This window comes from Lepidothrix coronata, unplaced genomic scaffold (assembly GCF_001604755.1).
Source record: "Lepidothrix coronata isolate B3197 unplaced genomic scaffold, Lepidothrix_coronata-1.0 Scaffold303, whole genome shotgun sequence".
NCBI classification, from domain to species: domain Eukaryota; kingdom Metazoa; phylum Chordata; class Aves; order Passeriformes; family Pipridae; genus Lepidothrix; species Lepidothrix coronata.
In genome coordinates, this window is record NW_016690483.1 from 229,470 (window position 1) to 255,490 (window position 26,021).

Genomic DNA, 26,021 nt, shown 5'->3' on the forward strand with positions numbered 1-26,021 from the left:
GGGAAGGGAAGGGAAGGGAAGGGAAGGGAAGGGAAGGGAAGGGAAGGAGCACTATTTGCTGTTTTAACCAACTGCTGCAATGCTGTTGAGAAGAGTAGAATATGGGAGAAGAACAGTTGCCTTTTGTTTGGAGATGTTATCTTGGGTAGTGATGGGGTCTCTCTGGAACTAAGCCACTTCATGCATGGATTGAATGCTCCTTGGATATGATGGTTAGTTTTGTCCAAGTGTATGTATATTTGTACTAGATTATTTGTAATGGAGTAATACTAATAGAAATACCATAAAGATTTGGTTAAGAATAATTAAAAACTATTAAATAGACTATTTCATTGAATTCCAGGTTGTAGGCACAGCAGTGTTGGATTCAGATTATTGTGACAATCTGGTTTTGTCCACAAAAGTTTCCAACAGGGTTTCCAAAAGACAAAATTTCAAATACCCTGGCTTTGGGAAAAGGTCCCTAATGGTCCTTAATTTTTATAAATTAGAAATGAGAACTAGATGTTGAAATATCTTCGAGGATATGGACCAAAACATTTAAGCAGTTACTGCATATGACAGTATAAGCCAAAAGATGCCTAATGATAGCTATGAAAATGTAATTAGGCATTGCTTCACAGAGTGCTTAAGTCTATGCATGAGGCAATGCTGATTGCCTTTGTAAATATGGTTATGAGTGTTGAAACTGAGAGGTTATTTTGTAACTTTTTAGTAGAAGGACTTTAATACAGGATACATCATTGTGCAATAAATAATTCCTTTTGACATTTATTTTTATTTAGTTTCAGTTACTTAAAGACCTTTCTATTAGAGATTCAACACATATTTTTCTCCAGAATTAAGTACGCTGAAAATCAAATCTAAAGTGAACATTTCACAGTACCGCTTTGTATGCAAAGCTTTCTAATAAATCTTCAATTTTACAAACACTGTAGCAGCAAAAAAATGCTGAAAAAAGGCATAACATTATCCATCACAAGTGCATTTCCATGAGGAAGCCCATGACAAGATTTTGCGCCGTCCACCAGTATTTGTGTTCCCAGGAGGTAAGCAGGTCACCAATTTGGTAAGTACTTATCAGCATTTAAGCTTTCAGGTTTTTCAATGTATTGAGAGTGCTGACTTTCAGTTTTGCTTGAGTAGATTATAAATAATTCTAAGATGAACCCCAAGCTTTTTAATCAACTGTGACAAAAGCCTATATGCAGTTTTGAATAGCAGTTCTGAAAGATGGAAATAAATTACCTCTTTATTTTCAATACCAGTAGAGTCTCATTTTCCATTTACACCATGTGATTCTTGTTAGTTGAGGGAGTTGCCATAAATTAGTCAGGGCAAATGAAGTCTGTAGCACAGCCATACTTCCTTTTTGCTTCAAAGCAATCATTTTAAAGCACAAATCATCCCCCCAAAAAAGATTTTATGTACTTTTTTCAGTGTTTATTCATTTTTATTTATAAAATAGTTAAAAATAATGTGAGTCGCAAAATCCTACATAGATGAAAAACTGATTTTAATACAGGATTGGTCATGCACTGTGGTTAGAATAAATAACAACTTTTTTTCAGGGGAGAAAGTTTTTTAATAGTTTGACTTTTACAAACAACTTCCTTACCTAGCTTAATCAAGCTGCAGAAATAGTTCTGAAGCATCACAAATAGCCTGGAAAAGACATGAACCACTGAAAAAGGCATGCATGGTTTCATAGGATTTTTAGAAAAAAAACTTGATCGAGAATATTAAATTTTCTTCTAAATTTTTGAACCCCCAGAACTTCCAGTCTCAGACTCCGAACATATTTGGGAGCCTATTATTAAGCAAATAATTCGCTGAAATGTGCTTTTAAGAATTATCACATATCCCATTAAAATATATTGTTCACCCTAAAAGGTAAGATTTAATTGAAGGCCTCCCTAGCCTTTGAATTAACCAGCCTCAGATTTTGACAAAGAACTAAGAAAATAGTTCTAATAGCATACATTAAAATCATAGTATATGCTTTTCCACAGGGGACTATAAACTAAGTGAAACTTGCTTTCTGGAACAAGAATTGACTAGCAAGAGTTGCCAGTTCAAGTATAGGGTCATTGATCCAGAACATACCCTCTTTGTCCTTAAGCAGCAGACCATATACATAACACATAAAGAGGTACATACATATATATACACATACATGTAAGGACATGCACACACACATGTATCCCAAAGAGCAAGACTTTAAAAGTCACATGTCAAACATTCACTATCAAAACCAGCCGATCACTTTTGTTGTTGGTTTCTGTTTTGGTTTGTCTTTTCTTTTGAGCACACACTATGTTCCTAAGTTTTGGAAATGGTAGTTTCAATTAAGGTTCAAAAAAGTGACATGTTTCAGAATTCACAGAGTGTGTTGAATGTAGGTTTTGCAGTGCTACAGGCATCACTGGGATCTTGTAAGAGCCCTCCTCTGCATCTGAGCCTACAACACACATGTACTGTTGCTGAAATCAGGGAGAACTTTAGACCATTAGATTCTGTTATTCCAGGTGATTAGACAGTGTCACAAACCAATCTCCTCACTACTTGTCTGTTTTTTGGCAAAGACATTTACTGTGACATTTAGGAGCCTAGGTAAAAAAGCCTCTTCATGAACAGAATAATTTTTCTGGGAAAAAGACGCATAAAATATTCTTTTTTCTGTTATTAGCATTACGGAATAACTTTATCAAAAGAATGTATTATATGTTGCTCTAGTGTCTTACCTTGATTTACATTTCAGAAGTTTAAATACTCAAGAAAGTTTTGTGATAAGATTAGTTTCCTGGGGACCTGATCTGTCTCAAGATTTCTGTTTGTTTGGGAAACAAGACCCATAAGCAGTATGATAAGGAATGTCATGTAAAATACCGCAGAAAGCAGGGAATTCTTGCTGGAGGCTCTCTGAACTCAATTAACAGCAGAGATGCAAACATACATATGTCTGTAGATATATATATGTATATAGTGTTTGCAGAACTGGGATGTAGATTTTTTAGTTAGCCCCAAAACCTCAATTATGGCACACACAGGGACCATGCCAGCTCATAAAGTTAATAAAATCTGTTAAGAGTTCTGGCACTGCAGTTCTGCATAGTCTTGCTGGGTCTCTAAAACAAAGTAGAACAGATTCAGCATTTAGTCACGATAGTGTTCTTACTGTTGTCAAATCACAGTAATGAGATTTTGCCTCCTGATACAGGCAGTCTTGAGTGACAGAAGTGTCGGTCATGAAATTTCTGTCTCTGTCCTGATTGCCCTTCTTTTACACTGTTCTTAGGGAAGAGCAGTGATCACAACTTGGCCAAAATGAGGAAAAATTATCTTCCCTCCGTTTTGCCCTCAGGAACAGACAGAAGATGAGCTGGAATAAGAAGAGGAAAGCAGCTATACCATCTCCCCACNAACAATGTATGGGAGGCTCTGGATCAGCTGTTGAGGAGTGCATGAATCCCATTTTAAATTCTGCAATGTTATGCATGTCATGGGGGAAGGGAAGGCATGTGCAAACTGCCATCTTCCCTAAAGCACCAGAATGCAAAAAAAAAGTCGGCTCAAAAATGAGAGGCAGAGGCCAAGAAAACAAGATGTAGGGAGACAGACGCACATTACTGAATGTCTGGATTGTTGTGGGACTGGGAGAATCTAGCTGATAGTTTGGGAAAAACTTGGCAGTGGGTGATAACAGGGTACTAAACAGAATAGTGATATTGGAGGAGAAAGTACAGACTCTCCTCGCTAGCTGTAGTGTGTAACCCAGCCTGCAATTTGATCTCAGACAGGTTTTCTAGCAAGAACCCCTATGGTGGGAGCCAAAATTGCATCACTGGAAGTTTGTGAGAGTTGGCACACACCAGGGGCAACAAGAGAGAACTGAAAATGGAAATATGGACAAAGAAATATGATATCTTTCCCCTGAATAATCCAAAGACAATTTCATGCCTTTTCTGAGTAATGCTTCTTAATTATTTGAGGCTGGCAATACTTTATTTTTTCCCACTCTGTTGAAGTAATAAACACTGATCATCACAAACAAAGCTTAAAAATACTTTTAGAAATATCAGATTGCGGAAAACTTCCCACCTACTTCATCTCATAAGACTCTTTACAAACAAGAGGGTAGAACCCAGTCATGAAATACCTCCCGTGTGGGGGTGTGTCCTGCTGCTTCACACGGGGACAAGCCCCTTTCCTCACGATCTGGCTATCACCATGTGCCTTGCTGCCTGTAAATAGTTTTCCTCTAATTGTTCATTGTCTCTGACCTGGTTTTCTTACCTAGTTTTATTCTGCTTAACTCTGTTATCTTCAGAAAAGTACCTTTCTTCTGATACACTCTGGCATACGTGAAGAGATTCAAGTCCTTTTTCTACACAAATACAAGTGAAAGCATACATCCTTTCTACAGCTTATCCTTAATTTCCTGTCCCTCTGTATCTCTTTATGAATTATCTATGAATTGGTGTTAAAGCTGAAAAGCAGCTAGGCTAAATTTGTATTAAATTTGCATTTGTATTTGTATTAAACAACTACATTGTTGTTCTATAAACTAACAAAAATAGGTGATTATCTGCTTGTCCATATCTCAAGGAACAGTTTTTAAGAGCTTGGATTTCTGTCATAAGAAGAGAGGGTATTTAAATATATGGAAGAACATTTATTTCCTGTGCTTGATTTCTTCCCCCATGAGGTGATGCAATCTGTTTGGGGGCCTGGAGAGATGAGAGAAGGAGCATAAAAGTTGGTGTGGAGACAAAATTGAAGGGAGAGAAATAATGGTGGGCTGGAAGCAGCCGACCAAATTGACATTTAATGGAAGGGTGCTAGGGAGCAATGCCAGTGGGAGGTGTTTTGTCCTTTGACTCGCAGGAGAGGAGACTAAACTGCTTCTTTTCTATATTAAACACAAGAGGAAATGTTTTCCTGTTTCCTGAAGACGGATGAAAGATTTCACAAGCCTGCAAGTGCCAATGGGCTATCACTAGGGTGGCTTCAGAGCCGTGCCACTGGACTAGGTATTCAGGACCTCCACCATCCCAAGGATGAACTACAAAGGAGGGAGAAGACAAATTAGCGCGTTTGTCGTTTGTTGCCTGAGAAAGGGCTCCCACCCCCGCGGGACAGGCACCCCAGGCTGCCCTGAACTCGGGGCAGCACGGGCTGAGCGGATCACCCACCCCCCCAAAAAAGTTAGAAACCCTGCCGCTGTCAGGGACTCGGTGGCTCCGTCCAGTCCGCCCCTGGGGTTCCGCGCAGGCGGTGGGGAGGCTCAGCCCCTCCTGCCCCGCCTGGGGCCACTCGCTCGCTAATTGCTCCTCTCGCATCGACCGAGCGCGGGGCGGGGGGGCCGCAGCCGCCGCCCCGGCGCTATTTGAGGGCGGGCGGCGCCGCTCCGCACCTGGCCCGGCCCGTCCCGTCCTCCCTCCGCGATCCCCGGGCATGGCCGGGGTCGAAGCCGCCGCCGATGAGTTCCGCGATGTGATCCGCAGCCGCTCGGGTAGGCACCGCTCCGCGCCCTTCTCGTCCCCTCCGGCGGGGCGGGATGAGCGCGATGCAGCGCTCGGGAGTTAGTTGGCGTTGTTCGTTTGGTTTGGGTTGGGGTTTTTTTTCGGTGCTTTTCAAAATTATTTGTTATTATTAGCTCAACTTTTCCTTTACGCTGTGCGGCATAGAAGGGGTTCGGCCGCTCGCTTTCACACTCGCTGGGCGAATCGCGCATCCCGCCGTGACAGGCGGTGTCCGTCTCCCAACAAATGAGAGTCGCCGTGCGGGTCCCCCCTCCCCTCCCAGCTGTCCCCTACCTTGGGCTGTGTTGAATTTGTGTCGCTTGTGTAGCGGGGCAGGTCGTTAAAGCTGTAAAGAGGAACAGCTGTAAGGCTCCCCCAGAGGATAAAGTTTCAGGTGCCTGGGCTTGTTTTTTTTTTTCTCTTAGTACTGGAAAGAAACCAAACCCATGCTAGTAAAGGTATTTATAGACCATTCAGCATTTACTCATTTGCAGTGCGAGTGCGTGTAGAGCTACAAATTAAGTTAACTCTTCTTGAAGCTGTATATGCTTGCCTAGTCAACAAGCCTTAAAATAGTAGTGCCGTTAGACAGTTAAATGACTTTTTCAAAATTATCTGTGTTGTACTCGTTGTAAGACGAGTAACAACACACTTGTCATGTACTGTGGAATAATTAGGGCTTCTACAGGAATTTTAACTTGGATGGTTTTTGGATGGTAGGAAGTAGAACTTAAGTTTTCTATGATAAATTTTGTGAATGTTGGTTTTAGTCTGGTAGTGTAAAGACACTTTTGCAAAAGTATTTGGTGTTTTCCTGCTGAAGTCTCAGTGGTGCAGTTCCTGGAGATCCTGTAGCAAAGCGTTTTTTCTAGTGTTACCAGCCTGTTGTGTTTCTTCTCATACTAATTGCTTCTCCTTCAATTTGGCATTTAAAAGGATGGCTATTGCCCTAGTGGGAGTACAAAGTGGTGGGGCTGGATGGTTGTTCAGATTTTTTCCCAAGACCTGCTTTTGGCTCCTGTGTCATGTCCTTTAACTAGGTTTCTGCACCATGAGGAGAATGTGAAAGCAAAAAAGTGTCTGGTGAGCTGTCTCCATAGTCATTCCTGGTTAGGCTGCTTGTGTTACCTCTTATAGCAGCACATGTTCCCTGTTCTATACTTAGCTCCCTTACAGTTTAGGGGGTGTAAAATGCAGAATGAGTCCACCACAGGAAAAAGCTCCCTTCATTTAAAGGCTTGTCCTCTTAGTGTATGATGATGTATTTGGGCAGTTGCTGGTTGGAGATGAAAGAACTTGAAGGCTGAAAAAAATGATATCTTCAGGTCCATGTGATTTTCAGAAAGTTGCATTTAGTAACTCCACTGTTACCTACTTAAAACTCTGAACTGAGATTGCTTTCTTCCCATTTCTTTTTCCCTGTAGCTAGTAGCTACTTTCAATGTTCAGTTTGATTTCTCATTTTAAAAATTCATAATTGAGAACAGACGCTCTCTGAAAAGCTAGACAGGAAACTTTACCTATGCATTGCCTAATTATCCCTTATACTCCCTGTTTCTCTTGGAAAGTCTGTTTCCAGATCAACTTCAGTGGCAATATGTTAGGTGTATTGTATCATAATAAGTGTGAGATCTCAAATGTCTCCAAAATGTTTTTCTAGTTTCCTACTATAAAGTAGTATCAGAGTTTAGATATTAGCAGTAGACATGGAACAAACATTTGGGCTTCTTAATTGGGCATGATTCCCAGGTGTATTATCTGTGATGAATAAGGAGTGGGATCAGTTTAAGAATCATAGAATTGCCCCAGATGTTTATAAGCCTGAAGAGATAAGGAAATTCAATTTCCATGGTAATATTCATCACAGGTGTACCTTTTTCTTTTTTTTTTAAGCAGTATACCCCACAGTGATCTCTTACTCCTGCTTATCTTTCATTGTTATTATCTAACTTTGAAATGCATTGCTTAAAACCTGACTATGGATTTGGGTAGAAATAATATATAACAAATTAACGCAGCTGTTGGCACAAGTGAGCTGAGAAGAACTTGGTGAGATGGTGTTTACAAGCCTGATGGTAGGTTCGTTTTAGACTGGAGGCTTTTTTGTAACCCATTACCTACGGTAAGCATTTTTGGAGTTTGCATGTCCAAACAAATGGTGCATCCCTTCTCGAACGGTTTTTGGTTGGAAGTTTTAGGAGGGCTTCTCAAGAGGGAAATGCTGACACAGCATAATCATAAGCACACCTTAAGCACGTGGTAATGGTAAGGAGACTAAATTGTTCTCAGGAGGCACTTTGGGACTTGCAGAGAAGATTCTGTGACCCATTAAGGAAGATCTTAGTGACTGAAAGTGAAGGTAGCAAGCCCTTGGAGACTTAGGGCATCAAGTACTGAAGGAGCTCTATAAGATATTATATCCCACTTGTTTTTCACTGTGTTTATATTAATTTCATGCTTCAGGGATCTGTTGCTTTCTGGCAGCTCCTGGATACAAAGTTTGACCTTTGGTAGGTGCAGGTTTTGTCTTCTCATGAAACTAGAAAAATATAAGGTGCAATATGTTGCCATACTTGCCATATAAAAATATTCTGCACTCCTGGATTTGAGGTTGTATTCAAAACTCAGAGCACGAATATTTGAGTAAGGTGAATGGGCCGATGCAGACAGCATTAATTTGGGCACCCTGCTGTTAGTTCCAAAAAAATAATTGGAAAAAGTTATGAGGATTCACTTAATGTAATGACAAAATAAAATCTTAAAATTAAATCTTGTTAGCACAATTTATGGGAAAGCAGATTCTGTCAAATATTTTTTCTGTTAATCAATTTGATTGATAAAGTAATTTCTTGCAGTATATTACAACACCAAAAAAAAAATAGCACTAGCAATAAAATGCTAACATTTTATTGTGTGTTTAAAACACACAAAACAGTCGTATTGCAAAAGATGCCATTGGGGAATTATAATAGAATTGGGTTTTCCTTGTTGTATCTCTATGGGCAAAATTACTGGCTCTGACACTAATTCATCATTTTTCACTTTCACTCATATGGAATGGCTCAAGTTGCTTGAGCTTTGAAGAAGATTCACATGTATGCAGAGCTTAGGAGTGAGGAATGTAAGCTGTGCTGCCAGAGAGAGAGAATAATTGTCACTGTAGAGGCTCTGTTCAGCATGTCCTTGTAATGTGATGACATAGGGAAATAGGTACAGGAAAGTTATTCTTGACTGTTGTATATGGCATGGCTGATTCTAGAATGAGAAATCTGTTTGAAAATATCCGCAAAACCTTAAATCCAAGATGAATGTCTATGGAGCTCAGCCAATAATTTTTTAAGCCTTTTATTAGGTATTGCACAAGTAACTTTGTAACTTTGAGTATATTCATGGTCAGAAAATCCTGGATGCTGAAGACCTTTCAGGGAAGGAAATAGTAAGAAGAGAAAAGTCCAAAGCTAACAAATTTAATTTCAAGTGTGTGATATCTTGAACAGAGAAGATGATTAACCTCTGGGGATAGATCCTCCATCTCTAGATGTGCTTGGTCCAGCATTTGGTACTTTTTTGTAAAGTGTGCTTTACTCGAATTCAAGTTACTGGATTCAGTATTTAAGACCCTGTCTTAAAACATCAGTCCAGTCATCTGTGTTATGGTCCCTTCTGGCCATAATGGCATTCATTTGTGAGCCTTCTCTAAACAGAAGGACACTTTCTGCCTACCTCTTCAATTTAATGTTTGCCATCAGAACTGGGCCTTCTCCAAACCAGATAGATCACCTTGTTTCTTGCTGGTGTGAAACTGAAGCTGAACATATTCCTTTTGCCCTATGTGGGGGCACTGGCAATTCTTAAAATATCTGTGCTAAACCAAAATCCATCTGGGTTTTGAGGTTGGTGGGATAAGATTGATCCAAAGAGCTGTTGAGATAATATGAGCAAAGAGACAGTGTAAAACAACTGCAAATGTGATCATTACAAGTTGCAGTCACTTCCCTAACCATTAATAAGCATTCCAATATAGTAAGTGTGGATCTTTGATATATCATACTTGATGCCATGCTTTTTGAACACATGGAGACCATGCTTGGGTAAATGGATGTTGCAGAGCTTAATAAAACCTATTTTTGTGACTTTAATTTCTCTGAAGAACATGTGGATTCCATTTCTCAGAATGACTTTGCTGGCTTTAGTTAAATATCACCCATCAAGTCTCAAATGCATTTGTATGTTTGCTGTGTTAAAACTTCTTTAAAAAAAGAATGTGAATAGAACTCAAAGCAGAGAGTGAGTCGTTTTCTGAAATAAAAAGTCTGTATGCCACAAACACTTTCTCATCAATTTAATGAAGATTTCAATTTCATTATTACTGTTGCAGAGCTTAGTAACTGTAGTCATGATTAGCAAAACAAAGCCTTCTAATTTCTTCAGTTCACATGGAGCCTTTAGAAAAGGGCTTAAGACCTCATTTTTTCTTAACTTTTAGCAAAAATTATGCAGATCTGGAGTAAGCTGCTGTTTTAACTTGATGACTTTGCTTAGAAGAATGATTTACTGTGCGTTAGGGCTTGAGAGTAAGGACTCGATCCTTCCTATCCACGTTGCCTTCTGCTGAGTTGCATGACTTGAAGTTCTGACTAGAAGACACCTGTTGGGGTCTTCATGTACAGAATAACAGTTGTTAGGAGTTGGCACTAGACAGTGTTAACCAAGTTTCCAGAATATACACTTGCTTTCCTTTTGTACTTTAATGCCCTTAAAACGTAAGGCTACAATCTGTAGTGGTGATAAAGGCAGTTAAATAGACATTAAGTGGTTCTCCTTTGTTTCTCTTCCTCCCTTCCTCTGCCCTCCCCCAGCATCACTGATGTGTAAACCGTAGGTAACTATGAGTATTGGTACATAGATCAAACTGGATAATTTGAGTAAGTACTTCTCCCCTTCTCCTTCAAGCATCCAGAGACCTGACAGATTTTCCGGAGTTCCTCAGTGCAGCGGGAACAGCAGGGGATGTGCTCTGCCTGTTTGGCTGAAGCATGTCACACTCACCCTGCACCCAAGGATGCCATGGGAATATTAGCAAATATGCCTGAGAAAATAAGTGACTCTACAAGTGTATCTTCAAAACAAAGTCTATATCCTGAATCTGAGGTGATTGTTGATGTGGGAAACCTCCTCTGCCAGCGTAGCTCTGCTCTGCTGATCATCGTGGTGCTCACATGCCAGGTGGCTGGGACAGGACGTTCACTGTGCCCAAACACACGTGCTGCTGCTTGTTAGAGTGTTAAAATGGTATTCACAGGGTACTGCTGGGCAAGCAGATAAGTGATATCTCCACTGAATCTATCTGAGCTTTAGTGGCATGCTGGTGTGGCATTGCTGCTCCAGCTGCAAAGAATTGGATCCCCTTCAAAAATAAAAGAAATGCCTTCATGGCTGCTGAGGGTGGAGACTTGGCTCTGTTGAATCATTAGTGCTTTGCAGTGAAGGGAGACATGTGCATGGTATCTCTATTCCTAGAAGTGTGGTGTGTGGGAGGAACTGTGGATCTTGTCCAAAAAAGATTTCAGGGGTGAGTGAAGCTACTGTATAAGGGGAAAGTACAGGGTCTGTGGTTATAAATCTCATGCATGTGTAAAAATAAATATTTATACATAAATATTTCTCAATACAAAATTTGGAGGTTGGATGGATAGACTTTTATATCACTTAAAGCAAAAAAGAAAACAGTGCTGATAAATTTGAATGAAATGAAATTAAAATGTTGATATTAACTGTTCAGGCTAGTTCCTGGTCTTGCCAGTTCATCCCTGATTTTGTGGGACACTTGTAGCGTGCAAAGCAATTGTAGGACAAAAACTGCTAGTGATGTGGTAGTAATATCCTCCCCACTTCAGGATATTCATATCTTCACCCCACTTCAGGACATAGATAAGCTGGATTTAATAAGCAGAATTAACTAGAAATTTTTGGCAATGTTTAGAATCGGAGCCTGCAAAGGTATCTATGAAGAGGTGATTTTCAAATACATGGTTTAGATATGTAAAAGAATTTAATCACTGCAAAAAAAAAAAAATCCTGAGTTCAGGCCTTTATCCTATGCCTTAAACTATTGTATTCTGCCTTAAATTATTGTACTCTAATCAGTCTCTTTTTTTGTTTGTAGGTTTTCTTCAAATAAACTAAATTACTTATGTTTCTCGTGCTGTAATTAAGTTTCCAGCCTTTTTTTTTTTCTTTTGAGGTATTACCATTATTTCTATTATACTTGACAGGCTTCAATTTTGTTTGTTTGTTGGGTGGATTTTTTTGTTCTTGTTTTTTTAAATCAGAATGAGAACCTAACCATCCATTATATAATCTGCTCATGTTGGTATAACAGATGCCTTACTCTGCAGGATGAAAACTTGGATTTTGGGTAGTTAGGTGGATATTTTTTTTTCCCTACTTATGCATTTAGAAAGCATGGGAGCTGGTATGCTCAGAAGTGCTGATCACTTGCAGCTTCATTTAGAGCTGAACTGAATTGAAGGGGATGAAAATCACTCCTTAAAGGCATTACCAAAATGTCTTAAAACTTAACTCCTGTTAAGCACTAGCCTCTGCTCCATAATATTTTCATTTCAATGTTAAAAGGTCATCTAAACAGTGGTTTATTTAGGATACTAAATTTAATAGCTTGCTCTTTAAATATCTGTGTTTAATTGCCTGCCTTCTGTATACTGTTGCCTTGACAACAGTATTTTTGTATGCTGAGTTGTGATATTTCAAATGTCAATCTAAAGAAACACTATAGGTGTCTTAAACTAGCTTTAGAACTGCAGCATTTGTAAACAATTTACATTTTTGCTAGTTAAGTGCAGGTATGTCAGTTGTGTACTGCAGATGATTCTATCCTGTGGATAAGTGCTCAGATCTTGTAATTATCTGTAGGACATTAAAGGTAATGAATTTATTTTCATTAAAGGGATCTCCTGCAATTTGAGTTTTAAATGGGCAGAACTCAATCCAACACTTTTTCTTTCACCTTTTTAAGGTAGGAATAATTCACTGACTTCAATGAAGTGGTGACTTATTTGTGGTTATCAACAGTGGTGGGGAGGAGGGGGGGGAAGCGGGACCCATCTTGGCATTAGGTAACTTTGAAGTATAAATGTCTTTCTTGAGAAAGCTAAACTATCTCTTACTGGGTACCAATGAGTGTGCAGTGCCTCATCCACTGTTTAATCTCTGTAATTACTTTGAATACAGCTCTTCTTTCTGGAGCTTTATGGGCAGTGTGCCACTTTGTGTAACCTGGCAAGTATTGTACTGAATTTCAAGGTCAGTTTTTTGCTGTCCTTATCCTATGGGATTGGTATTAAGAAGAGAATATGACTGAGTTATGCTGCAGCATGCAATCAGATACCAGAAATAGTTTTATCTACATCAAGTCTTGGAAGTGGTTGTTGGATTGCTTCTAAAGTGCACTTTGGCTTGGATATTGAAGCCATAGTTTGGATCATCATTTTGAAACATCACTCTGTTTATTATACAGATAATGCACTGTTTAACTAATTTATTTTCTTGTTTAGAAGACTGATTGAATTGTAAAGAAATATACATGAACTAAAGCAGTTTATATTTTGTTTGTAGCTTGCGAAAGCTCTCTTTACCTTTTTTGCAGCCAGCATATCAAAGAGGAAGTGCACTCTTATCTAATTACTTAGGGTGTTTTCCCTGCCTAACAATTTTCATTTCTACCTTGTACAAGGAGCAAAAGAAAAAAAAAAGGCAAACTGCAATGTGTATCAGACTTTCCCCCAAATACAATATTCTACCTAAGTTTAAGATAATCATGGAGGCAAGAAGGAGCTGTAAAGAATGTGAATTAGCAAAAACTTCTGAAGCAGCTGTGGTCCCAAATAAGCTTGCTGAAAAAAGTGTCTAGTATTGTTTTAATTAAAAGGCAAGGCATATTTTGGGGAATATTATCTGACTTGTATATTGAAGTGGTATATCAACAAGTAATCACTGAAATAAAATTGTTATTTAACTATGATTTCATGACATTGTGGTGTTAACTTTTTGCTAGATAGAGTGTGCTGTTCTCATTTTCTGTAATGGCAAGGAACACTTGCTATTTTAATGTTTGGAATTTATCAGACTGTGTACACACAGATTAATATGATAATTCAAGTTTCTGTCATAAGATTAGTGGAAATAGACTAGCATAATAAAAGGCGTTTAATAAATTTATATTCAATAATATTTCTGGTTTTTATGGCCTGCGTTTGCTGTGAACCATCTTCATGAACTGGCTTCATTCTTGCAGACTGACTTTAAAGTGTGAAGCATAAGTCATTTACACCTATGACTTAAACCTATTTCTTTAGTCCCAAGTGTGCCTTACCCTAAAGAGAGGATGCCCCTAGAATTGTATCTAGAATCACAGTAATCGCATATGTTCCTGACAAATCTAACAACTGGGAAAACAAAATCTTCTCTACAGCACTTTTGTGTTGTTTTTTTTTTCCACCCACAATAATTAAGCTAATTCAATTATGCTTTGTGTGATCTTTCCCCTTTCATCTCAAGTGTAATGTTTTGCTGAACACTAGAGGGAAATTACTAAGGATTGGCAACGTGTATTTGCTAAATATTCTTCCTATGAATGCTAACCGCCTCCTCAGAAGGATTTCTGCTTGTTGTGGATTTGAACAATGATGACTTTATTATTCTGAAACTCTGGATAAGTCTCACTGGTCTCTACTTTGACTGAAATGCCAGTGTGCTGTGGAAAATGTGTGAATCTGCAGAGGACTTGCAGTTTGGTTGGGGTTCTTCCCCCGTGGATTCCTCCACCCAACAGATGGATGAAGAAAACTTCTACTGTGTGAAGAAACCTTCTGGTCTGCTTCCCAATCCATATTGGACTTGCTAAATTTATGGTAATGCAGTCTTTTTTTTTTTTTCCCCTCCTCTTTGTGATGCCGGTGACAGCAATAATGACTAATGTTGGGAGATGCCTTGTCCTCTGGGATGACTGCTGGGTTCTGAGTTGTGGTTTTTTTTTTTTTTTTTTCTCAGCTGTAAAATTAGCAATAGAGAAGGAGAAAGCTACAGGTTGAGGCCTGGTAACACTGCACCAAAATTTGCTACTTGTTCAGCATTTGCATGCTGGCTTGATCAGAGCTGTGTAGTGTGGATGTAACCTGAGGCTGCTTCTGTTGAGGTAAGTTCCTGCACATGCAGATTCTGAAAGTAGTCAAGGGAGAATTTGGTTAACTAGAGATAATTAAAGGAAACAATGAGTACTAATTGGATATAATGTCCTACAGTAAAAGTTGGTAAACTTCCCCTGACCCCTGGAGGGAGGGAAGAAAATAAAAATATTTGTTTGAATATAACCAGAAGGGTAAAAGTGATGGTCCTTAGGCAGTCTTATCCCTTCCTGCTGAGCTGTTCCAATGACCTTGTCTAGAATTGTGGTCTTACGGGTTTCTACCAGGCGTCCTTCTAAACAGAGAAGTGAGTCCACAAATGGAGTGTGAGGTTATGATTTGCATGGCAGAGTAGAAAATTAATTCATCATGATGATTGCCATTTGGTTGATAGTTAAACAGAGGCATAGATAATACTAATGCATTCTTCTTGCAAGACTGAGAAGTCAATTAAACCCCATGCAGCTGAGACAGATTCCTTTTCATAAAGATTTCTTTCAAGGCTCATGTGACTTCCTCCAGATAATAAATTAGCAACTGAGAATGGAATACCAAAGTCAGTTCATTCTTTAAACTCTTAATATCAACTCCCTCAGGATACTTTGGGGAAAAAATCAGCTACAGTAGATTTTTTTTTTTCCCCTCCTTAGAAATTGGCTCTTAAAAAAAAAATAAAAAAATCCCCGAATGACTCATTTAGGCTTATGTAAAATATTCTGCTAGAAAGTTCTTAGTGATGTGATATGTCAGGATTTCAATCTTCCGTCGTGGGAAAGAAGAGAAGGTATGGTGCATAGACACATGATGCTGCAGTCAAACAACTAATTCATATTCAAAACATAAGCACTCACCAGGAACAGTTTAAAGCTTCTTCAATTCTAGAGTAGTTTTAAAAGCTCCAGAGCTTACATTTAAGTACTGTGTCTTTGTGGTTAGTCTTTTTAAAACAATTATTTCTGCTTAATTAGTATTAACAATATCTTTCATCTCTGTAGCTGTTACAATTTGAATAATACTTCCAAGTTTTAAACTACTCACTTCCTGAAATTGTTCTGCAAATTATTTGTTATATAGATTATAATAGAGGGGGAAGTTTTTGAAGCATCAGTCTGAATAAACATTGTGAAATCCCAACTTCATTATGAAAGATTAATCTAATGCTCCTTGTTCCAAAATGTTATACCTTCTAGCATCCTAAATAGATAAGGCAATATCAATTGAACTGCAGAGATATAATATTTAAGGTCATGTTTTGTCTTTCATGAGTCCCTCTTACAGATGGAAGAGAGAAGGATTCTTTCTTCTATCTGAAATTGAAATAATGCTTTCCTTAAAGGAAAATTTTCTTTAAGAAAGGAAAGCTCACCAAGAATTGCAGTCATGGAACAGGGAGCCGGGATTTAGCTAAATTTGGGATTATTTTCCAATACGTGCCATAATAGGGACAGATGGAGAACCTTCTGCTTAGTATAGGTCTGCAGAAAATCCCTGATTCAAAGTGTTTAAAATAGCCCAAACAACATCGAACCAAACAAAAGCACAAACACCCCCCCAACCCCACCCACATAAACAAATACTGCAACAAAACAAAAAACCCCAAACCAACAAAACACAACAACAAAAAAGCTTCCAGACAGCCTCTTTGCTTCCCAGAGTGTGAGAGAAAAGCTAATTGAGTTTCCTGGCCATAGCAGCCTGATATGTTGCAGCTCTGGCTCTCCAGTGTTAATTAACTGTTAATCTATTTGTAAGGAAGGAAGATGAATCTGTGTTGTATTTCAAATGTGGATGGTCATTCTCTGAAGAAACGCAACTTTACCTCACATTCACACTCTGACTGAGCCTAATCTCCTGAGCAGGTTTTACCTGGCTTCAGAGGGTGCTTCAGCATGTCCACCTGCCTCTGGGGTGCTTGTACCACTGCTGTGCACCCAGGAGGGATGTACGTACTCATCATATGGAGTAGAGGGTCCTGTCAGAACTGAGTGCAGTTTGCTGGAGTTGATAATGCTTTTAAGTGAAGTTGCAAGTTAAACATAGACTGTCTCTTTATCAGAGACCAAGGCTACCAGCAGCCTGATCAGTAGGCTGGGCTCCTGACATGTTAGTCTTAGCTGCTAGACAGTGATCCAAAAATAACGTGATGGTAGCTGTTGGCACTTCTGGAAATGGAGTACCATGTGAACAATATTGTATCATAAAAGAAAAAATAAGGGATGATTTAGTACTCTGGTGGTTGAAAGCAGTGGGTGGTTGGGTTTTCTAGTAAGTGGGATTCTAGTAGAGAAGAAAAAGGCTTGTGTGTTTGTTACGAACACTGTGGTTCCCTGTCAGAGCACTGTTAACAAAGGAGAGATGAAGACTCAAAATAGACAAATGTGTTCCCTGTAAATAACACCATGATGTGTGGTAGATAATGCAATTATTTGAGTGCTGTATTAGATGAAAACAGGTTTTGAAATACTGCTAGAAGGGGTATATTCTATGTTTGTCTACCTAGGCAGGTGGAAAGCTTCTGAAGAAAAAAGTATAGTATCTTAAAAATCTAAATTAATTGACAGTGACTGATTGGGGAGGAATATCTTGTTCTCTCCTGTGTCTCAGGTGTCTATAACAAATATATATTCTAGTTGGGGAAGAAAAAAATTAATTTCACTTCAGATTCCTTATTAAATAATTCCATGTAATTAAATTAGAATGCTGCTTGCAGCAGTTTACAAAACACTTGTCAAAGAGCAGCTTGGCATATTTTTTGTTTTCAGAGCTTCAAGAGCCAAATAATTTCTATCCAACTAGATCCTGAAACTGGCACTGGAATTAAACCTGCCTTTTTTTTTTTTTTTTAATAAGAGTTTACCTGTGTAGAAACTGATTTCAGAGGCATTTCTTATAGACAGGAGTGTGACTGAAATGAGGATATCCCTTTGGAGGGTTGTTGTGAACCAGAAATTGCATTGAATTACCTTCAGTGAATATGCAGCTTATTTAATGAAGTGATGAACAAAGTACATAAACCTAAATACACTAAAAGAGAACAGAAGCTGTGAGTTTTGTAGATATAATTATGCATGGATTTTCATCTGTTTCTTCCCCCTTGCCCTAATGGGAAGCTTATCCACTTACTGCTGTTCATAAGAGTTTAAGAAAGCTAAATTCAGCTGTTTTGTCAATGCATATGTTTGTTCAAAGATAGTCTATTCAAGCACTAACCAAGAGACTTCAATTATCAAAATCAGTAGAAAATGCAGGTGTGTGAAATTAATTTTTTTTTTTACATACAAAAAGTGCATGATGTTTTGTAATGAATCAGCTCAAGTTTATGTAATGAGGGGTTTTGTGTTTGCATTATTTGAATGCTGATTTTTCTATCTCAATTCAAGAAACTTTACTAGCAATGCCTTAGGATCACTCACTTCTAAAATATAGCACCAGTGCTTAAGTAATGCTTATGAGTTAACTTTAAGTTGTTTCATAGCACATAGCATATCCTATACATGGTGTTGCTTGTGATGCTTGAAGTAGGGTTCCAAACTACAGTGTTCTGTGAAATTAATATATTTTGACTGAGTTCGCTGATAAGCATATCTAAGATTATTTTTTTTCCTGAAAAAACAAAATCCAATGCTCTATGATTTAGTGCAATCCTGTTTATATTCAGGTACATGTTTCAAAGCAATAATTGCAGTAGGCTCTTGGTTAGGAAAGCTTAGTGTCCTGTAGTATTTAATATCTACAGCTTTCTTCTGTAGGAATACATCTTAACTAGAATCGATATTTTGGTGTTTTGAAGAGTAAAGAGGTCATATACTAGTAACTGAGTGATATGTCTAAATATTAAAAAAAAAAAAATTCTCCCAAACCACAACACAAACCAGTAGAGAATACAGTTTGTCTTCCTTTAGTCAGGGCCATGTTTCCCTGTCTTTCTAGGTACATTAATATATTTTGATTCTAGAGCTTCAGTTTCCTGACAGAGCAATAGGACCACACTTCTTTGCTTAAGAGGTAATTCTGAGACACAGCTTTATAATGTTCTTGAATTATCTTGATAAATGCTTTTATCAAAAATATGATACAGCTGTAATGAAATTAGGGTTCAAAGGAAAATTTGCAATAGTAGAACAGATGGCAAGAGTACCAGTGCAGCTTATCTTTTTCCTCCTATGTCCAACCTTAACAAATGAAAGCGTCAGTGGAGTTGAAGGAGGGAGTGCTTACATAAGATGCAAGTTACTCCCTGTCAATACTGTTTATTGATCAGAATATGAAAAATTTATATTTTTTTTCCTGATGAAGTTTGTTTCAATTTTTCCATAAAATCAGAACTACTTTGTTAGCCCCCAGAAGAACTGATTTATATTAAAAGTTTTCTATCCACCTAAAGCAGGAGACTGCATTATAACTGCTTCCTGAATTTGACCATACTTTATTTGCAAAAAAATAATTACATGTGTGCAAAAAAACCATGCAAAGTTGAAAGTTGTAGCCAGGAATGTACCTTGCAGGTGTGTGTGCTTCTGCTTTCTTCCCACCCTCTGGATTCTGTATGTCAGTCAGTATAGCAACCAAGGCAAGGAAAAATCTTACGCAGCCATATAACCCTGATATGCACTATACTACAACAGAGACCAAGATGTGAGAAAAGATCCAAAGCCTTTTAGCAGCATTTTGCCTCTGGATGCTGCCACTTTTTATCAGCATTTCCCTTTTGCATCCCTCTGAAGCTTCTTTACTGAGAATATGCGACAGACGGCAAGTGTGATGGTAACAGCAGTCAGATGAGTGTGGGGATTTATGGTTTGCTTCCCAGGTTGGCTCTCACCTGCTAGGGGAGATCGGGTAAATTCTGTGGTTTGTTCTCCCTCTCTATGAAACATTAAAAATAGCACCTGTGATAGTCTTTTGGGAACATCTTTTTGTGTGTATTTTGGTGGCTCTTTTCTCCACTGGTACATATCAACATCAGAGATGCATTAGCAGTTCTGTTGCATTTCATAGTACAATATAGTTATTTATCTGGCTAGTGAACTGTAGAGGAGACAAGAAGTCTTGAAACATGGAAAAGGTATAATGGAAAATTTACTCCTTCCTTTCAGCAAGGTAAGGCATTATCCTGTGAGATTTTGTGTGTTTTTCTTTTCTTTTTGAAGCCCTGTTAATGAAAATCTGGCTATACTGAATCTCTGTTTTTTTTTTTCCTGAAGGAATAACCTCACCCTGATTATACACTAGTAGAGCTGAAAAATAAGAATCAGCCATTGTCTGTCTCTTTGCCTCCTGTCCATAGATAAAGTTCTGCACTCAGGGACTTGTTTGTCTTCCATGTTTAGGGCTGGCAGTGGAAGTAGCACATTTTAAAGTCAAGTCTTGCACAATTTTTGTGATGCTTTCAGGGATAAAGTGACATGTTGACTGATGACAACATGGTTGGTGACATGTTGACAAATGACAAATGTTAAAAATACTGTAGCAAATGTTAGTAGATGATAACCCCTTTTTGTGGGGAAAGGGAACTGGCCTGAAAGGAGCAGTCATGGTTGAAGAACACCACAAGTGGGTCTGCAGAAGCTTATGTCCTGCCCAGTGCTATACAGAAGTGTCCTGGACTTCCTCTTCATCAGGCAACACATTGATGATTTTATCAATGTCACAAGAGTAGAGTGTGGTGCTTGGAATCTGTAGTTCACAGGAACAAAGAAGTGAATACTTTCCAAGAATGGAAGTGCACTTTACTGGAGTGACCAAAGAAGCTGCAAAAATTCTAAAGCACATGTGTAAATGTGGCATTGTAGCATCGTGGATTTCTCTGTAACACACACAGAATATACCCACTTCTTGGATCCTCAATCTGACTCTTCTGAAAAACAAGGGGAGAAATTGTGCAGATAGTACTGCAGCAGTGGATGGTAGCCTAAACTGTCTCAATATTCAACAGAGGGGTACGGAGCTGTAATTTAATTGTACAAAATCTTGAACATAAACCACCTTGGTTTTAAAGAAGTCTTTGTAAATCAGTATTTTATTTGCAGAACCTCATCTCCTGCTGTCAAATTTGACAGCAGATTATGATACTAATCCTTCTTAAATGGTTATATAACTAATTAGCAGTAGGTGTTATGAACTCACTGTAGCCTTGGAAGAGTTTAGTATTCAAATAATGCATTGTTTGTGGAAAGGGTTGTGCAGTAAAGGATGTGGTTTACAATTTTGGTCATTTTCCTGTGTTTGTGTCCACAATTCTGAAGTATGAAGTCTCCTCTGTATTGCTAAATGTTTTGTCTGTTTTCTAACTATAGCCACATATAATGCAGAAATCTTGAATAAAACAAATTCTAAGCCTTAGTCCTATAATTGCTATTAAAGAATGTGGCTAGCTACTGGAAAGGACACTGTGATTAATGGATATAGCTAGTTCAGGGATAATAAACTACTGTCTAGTAGTGAGAGAAGTTTAAAATAGGTGAAGATCACGTAAATGACTGCACAGAATTGAAAATAGAATCCCCATGGCTTCATAAGATAGTTCTTACCAGAAGGAACTAACACAATTCTGATAACAATTTTCCAGTGGTATGAAAAAATGAAAGTGTAAGTTTTGCAGAGTGAAAATACTTCATAGAAAATAGTGAACTACTGAGCTTCTTCAATTTAGAAATAAATAATGTAGGTTGCTTATGGTTAGCCTCCTGAGGAGTAATTGGCCTTTTTGAGATCATAAAGGGCTGATACTTCCTGAATGCTGCTGCAGTAAGTGGCATTATATTTGTCTTAATTGAAGCTTGGAAGTAATATGATTAGAGGATAAGGCTTTTTAAGGCTTATATTTACTGTTATATTCTCTTGTCAAGATTTGTGAAATAAATATTAAAATGTGAACATGCCCTGAACGAAGCTTTTGGAGCCCATTCTTTAAAGCACAAGATCTGGACTTGAGCTGTGTCAGATGGCTTATGTATTTAAAGCTTTAGAGTATGTTTTGAGGTAATGTGCTGGAGCTTTTGAACTTTTCTGTACTGCAGCTTTTGAATATATTCAAACTTAGCATTAGACTTTAACAATTACTTGTCAGTTTTAATGGTCAGTGCTACCCTGAGGTAGTTAATCTAGTCAAGCTACCTTTTTATCACAACAAAAAAGTCCTTTAGTTCAGTGATGTTGGAAGTGATGATCTTAAGCTTCTTGTGTACTTGTCTGTTCTCTTATGGAAGCTATTGAAGGCAGATCCAAATAATTCAGGTGAAATTCTGCTTCTGCATCCATAAGGATTGACTGGAAATGCAGTAGGACTAAGTTGGTAAGAATCACAGAATCACTCTATATAGTAGGTAAAATTTTTATCTCTTTTTTAATTTTATTTAGAACTTCAGATTATTGTTATTTTGTACTCTAATTTAAACCCCACTTGTCTGTACACTAATCCCAGGTCACCTGACTTCTAGCAGTGATGAGATGGAGCTCTTTCCTGCCTACAGACCTGTTAGTGCCATTCAGATTTTGATTGAAGGCCAGCTGTAGCCTGTGTAGTCTGGAGGTGGTATAGGCATAAAAATTAATAGTACAGGGAAGGAGAATTTCCCAGTCTGGGGTCTGCTTTACAATTTCGTGATTTTCAGCTACATTATTGACCTATCTGCATTCCCATACAAGATATGTACTCTAGCACAGCAGTACAAGCAGTTCAAGTTTAATACTCCTTCCTGGAAGAGGTTAAGAAGAAAAGATGTGGAAAAATCTATTCATCTTTAGAAAGATTTCTTTAAGTGCTTTTCCCTAACAATCTGTTTAAATATTTAATGCATTGTAAACATAAACAGATATTCTTTTACAAGGAATACTTTCATTAAATATCTATTCAAAGCACATGCATATATTTTATAAAATGACGGGGGACTGGAAGGTGCTTATCTAAGAGAGAATTTATTCTGTAAAGTGATTGAATAGTAGATACGTGATTTTTTTTAGCTTGTATGTTCTTTCTGAAGCACTAATGGCACTGTAGACCTCATCAGCTTTGCGGCAGAGTATTTTAAATCTTCAGACTCAATGGGGCACATATAAAGTAGTGTACATACACAGGAGTATATTTGCATTGTGACTCTCAATCTTGCATACATATCTGCACAATTGAGTCTCTCACGAGGAATGTAATTTACAACCTCTTGAAATTCTCTAGGCTATAAATTTTGGTAAGCAGCTGCTTTTTCAAGGTTCGTGTCCTCCGTGTCTTTCTGTAAAACTGCTTTCTCAAATGCTCCTTTCCCTGAACCTCTCTGACTCATAGAAGACTAATGGGGGCATTCCTTCTGATTTACCATCTGTGCTGTAAATTCTCCTCACAAATCCCTGCTTTCTCCCCCTCTTCTTTGATGCCACCTATAATGCACTTTTATGTGGTAGCTTGTTGCCATGCTGCTGCTTGCCCTGAGTGACAGCACTTGTTCTCATGCTGGCTGCTGGTGGCTGTCTTTTAACTTGCATTCGATTATGTATTTCTGCTTTGAATCATGTGGATGCATTCACCTATGAGACTCTTCTAACCACAATTACAGAGTTCTGCCCCTCTGTGTCGGATTTTTGCATAGGCAGTACTGGATAGCAGAGGTAGGTTCAAGAGGAGAGTTTGAAATACTGTTAAAGGGAATTAGTAAACCGTGAAAGTTCCAAAGACTGCTTTTGTCCTAAGCTTCTGTACAAGTTCTCTTTGAATTAGTTTGCAAAAGCCCTTTTTGGTCTATCCCACCTGGAGTGTTATCTTTCACTTCAGGGGCTGGTGATGTGTTCTAAATGCCATGAGGTTTGTTGCAGTTGGCTTTTCTTTCAGGAAGTGCTTTGTCACTGTAGCCTGTTACTCCCTTTAAATCAGTTATAATCAGGAGCAAAACCTATGTGGAGCAGTAAATTGTGGTACTGTGTACAACCAGCTAAAATTTGTGATGGCTTAACTATGGAATTCTCCCTGTGATGGCTGTTTTGTGCTCCCTCCCTCCCAATTGCCCATTATTGCACCTCTGGAGTCTAATCTCAGCCATGGAGAAAATGACTGAAAGAAGGATGAAATGAAGTTCTCTACTGAAGTTAATGCTTTTTTACCCACTAACTGTATAACTGGCCTACTTATTGACATGAAGGAAAATGTCATGAGGAAACAAACAGCAAGTCTCAGCAGCTGTGCAGCACAGCAGCTCTATGACAGATGAGACTGCAATGTGTGTTGTAAGCTCCTTGCTTGCCTCTCCTCCCAAACCTGCCCATTGCCTCTAATAAAAATAATACTCTTTTAGTCTTGTAATTTATTTTGGTTTGTTTTTTTTTTTCCCCTCTTAAGCTTGATTTCACACCTATTTATGACCCCTTTCCCTGCTGCCTTCTCTACCCTGGAATGATTGTAGATGTAGTGTTGCCTTCTGCAAAATACAAATGTAATTAATATCAAATAAAATTGTGATAACGGGAAAGAGCTTTTTAAAATAGGGCCTTTTCCTTAACTTCTGTGCTTCAGATATCTGTTTTAGTACTGTAAACATCTCAATGTGTTTGTGGTTTATAATCCAGAAGAACTGTGAACTGGATTTTGAATATGTTCATAACACTTAATGTTTGAGGTTTACTGGAGAAATTCATAGATAATAACACCTAATTCATGATTCATTTAAATGAATTTAATCTGAGAATCCACAATATAGTAAACATTCTAATTGGATGTTGCTTAATGAGCATTTGATTGTGGCTGATTCAGCAGCAATAGCAGGGATGCTGGTATGGTTGGCCTTGTTTTGCTGTATTTGTTTTTTTAGTTTTACATTTCATTGTCTTATAGAAGTTATCTAATTGAAATACAGTTGTAAACAAAATCAGGCATTTAGGAGCTTGAAAATGATCTACTGCATCAGAGCACGGTATCTGAGACCTGTTGTGTGCATGTGAATCATTCCATTGCTGTTTCTATTGAGACAGCTTTGCTTAATTTAATTTTGTGGGAAATGTTTTACTGTTCACAAGTAATTGCTTATCAATGTGAGCTGTGTAAAATAAAGACTGCTCTCAAGGCTATGCTACTGACAGTGCCACTTGCCATTATTGAGATGGCATATCAAGGATGAATATGATGATGTTGGTAGCACACACTGTCCTTGCAGAATGACAAAATTAAATTTCTTCTGTGTGTTTTGCATGAGGTCATTTTTATATTTACTTTTAAAAGTTGCATGTTTGTCCTCTTGTAAAATAATTACTTTTCTTACTTTGGATTGTAGTGAGTATATACTCATTAGCACTGAACACAATTACTGTTGCAGTCAGAAAAGAGTAGGATGGAAAAGGAACCATAAAAAGCAGAAAAAGATAAACTATGAATATTTATATATATTTAAATATCTATTGCTAGAAAAATATTTAAATTCAATATACAGCTCATATCTATGATGTTGTTTTTAGCTAGATTTAGAGAGAGATTATAATTCTGTTTGCCGTGTGGTTACTAGTGTTGAGAAGTAGATAGTAAGCCTTGGCTTCAAGCTGTCAGTCTGAAGGAAAGCATTCAAAGCTCTATGTAATAATTATCCATCATTAGCCACCACACCTCAGGTGAGGGTTTTGTATCATACATTATGTCTCTGTTGAAGCACTAGGAATTCTCCAGCTTTGTTTATTCATGTCATCTTGCTGAGGCAGGGGGGACTGAATTCTGCTTTTTACTCAGTGGTCAGTTGATGAAATCCATGATGAAATCAGAACAACAAATACACAGCTTTGTGTTAATTGTCTGAATCCATCTGTTCTTCAGTCCAGTGTAGCAAAGAGTAGTTTTGTCCAGTTAAGAGCAAAACACCAGCTCTGCTGTCTCTCATAGAGGGTGGTTATGCCCTCCTTGCTCTCTTCAGAGCATTTACATTCATCCTGGATGTTGTCCAGCCAACTCTTCAGTGCCTGTGTGAGAAAGGCATCGCACCCACCATTTGAGATTCAGGACCCTGTGCAGATTCCCTGGCTGGGAATTAGTCTCCTTGCCCCCTCCCTGGCTTTACCTGACCTTCTGCAGGAGTCAAGCTAGCTCATCTTCCATATCCTGAATCAGATCAACTTGCATCATTAAGTTCTGATATTTTATGCATTTTTATTGTCTGATGTTAGTATTTATGAAGCACTTTCTATTCAGAAGTTAGGGCAACACAGAATACCTCTGGACCTCTGGGAGCTACTGTGCTATTAGTACCTTACCTTACAGAGAAGAAGGTAAATTGACTTGCCAAAGGCCATGCAAAGTCTCTAAGGGAACCTGAAATATAGCACGGAT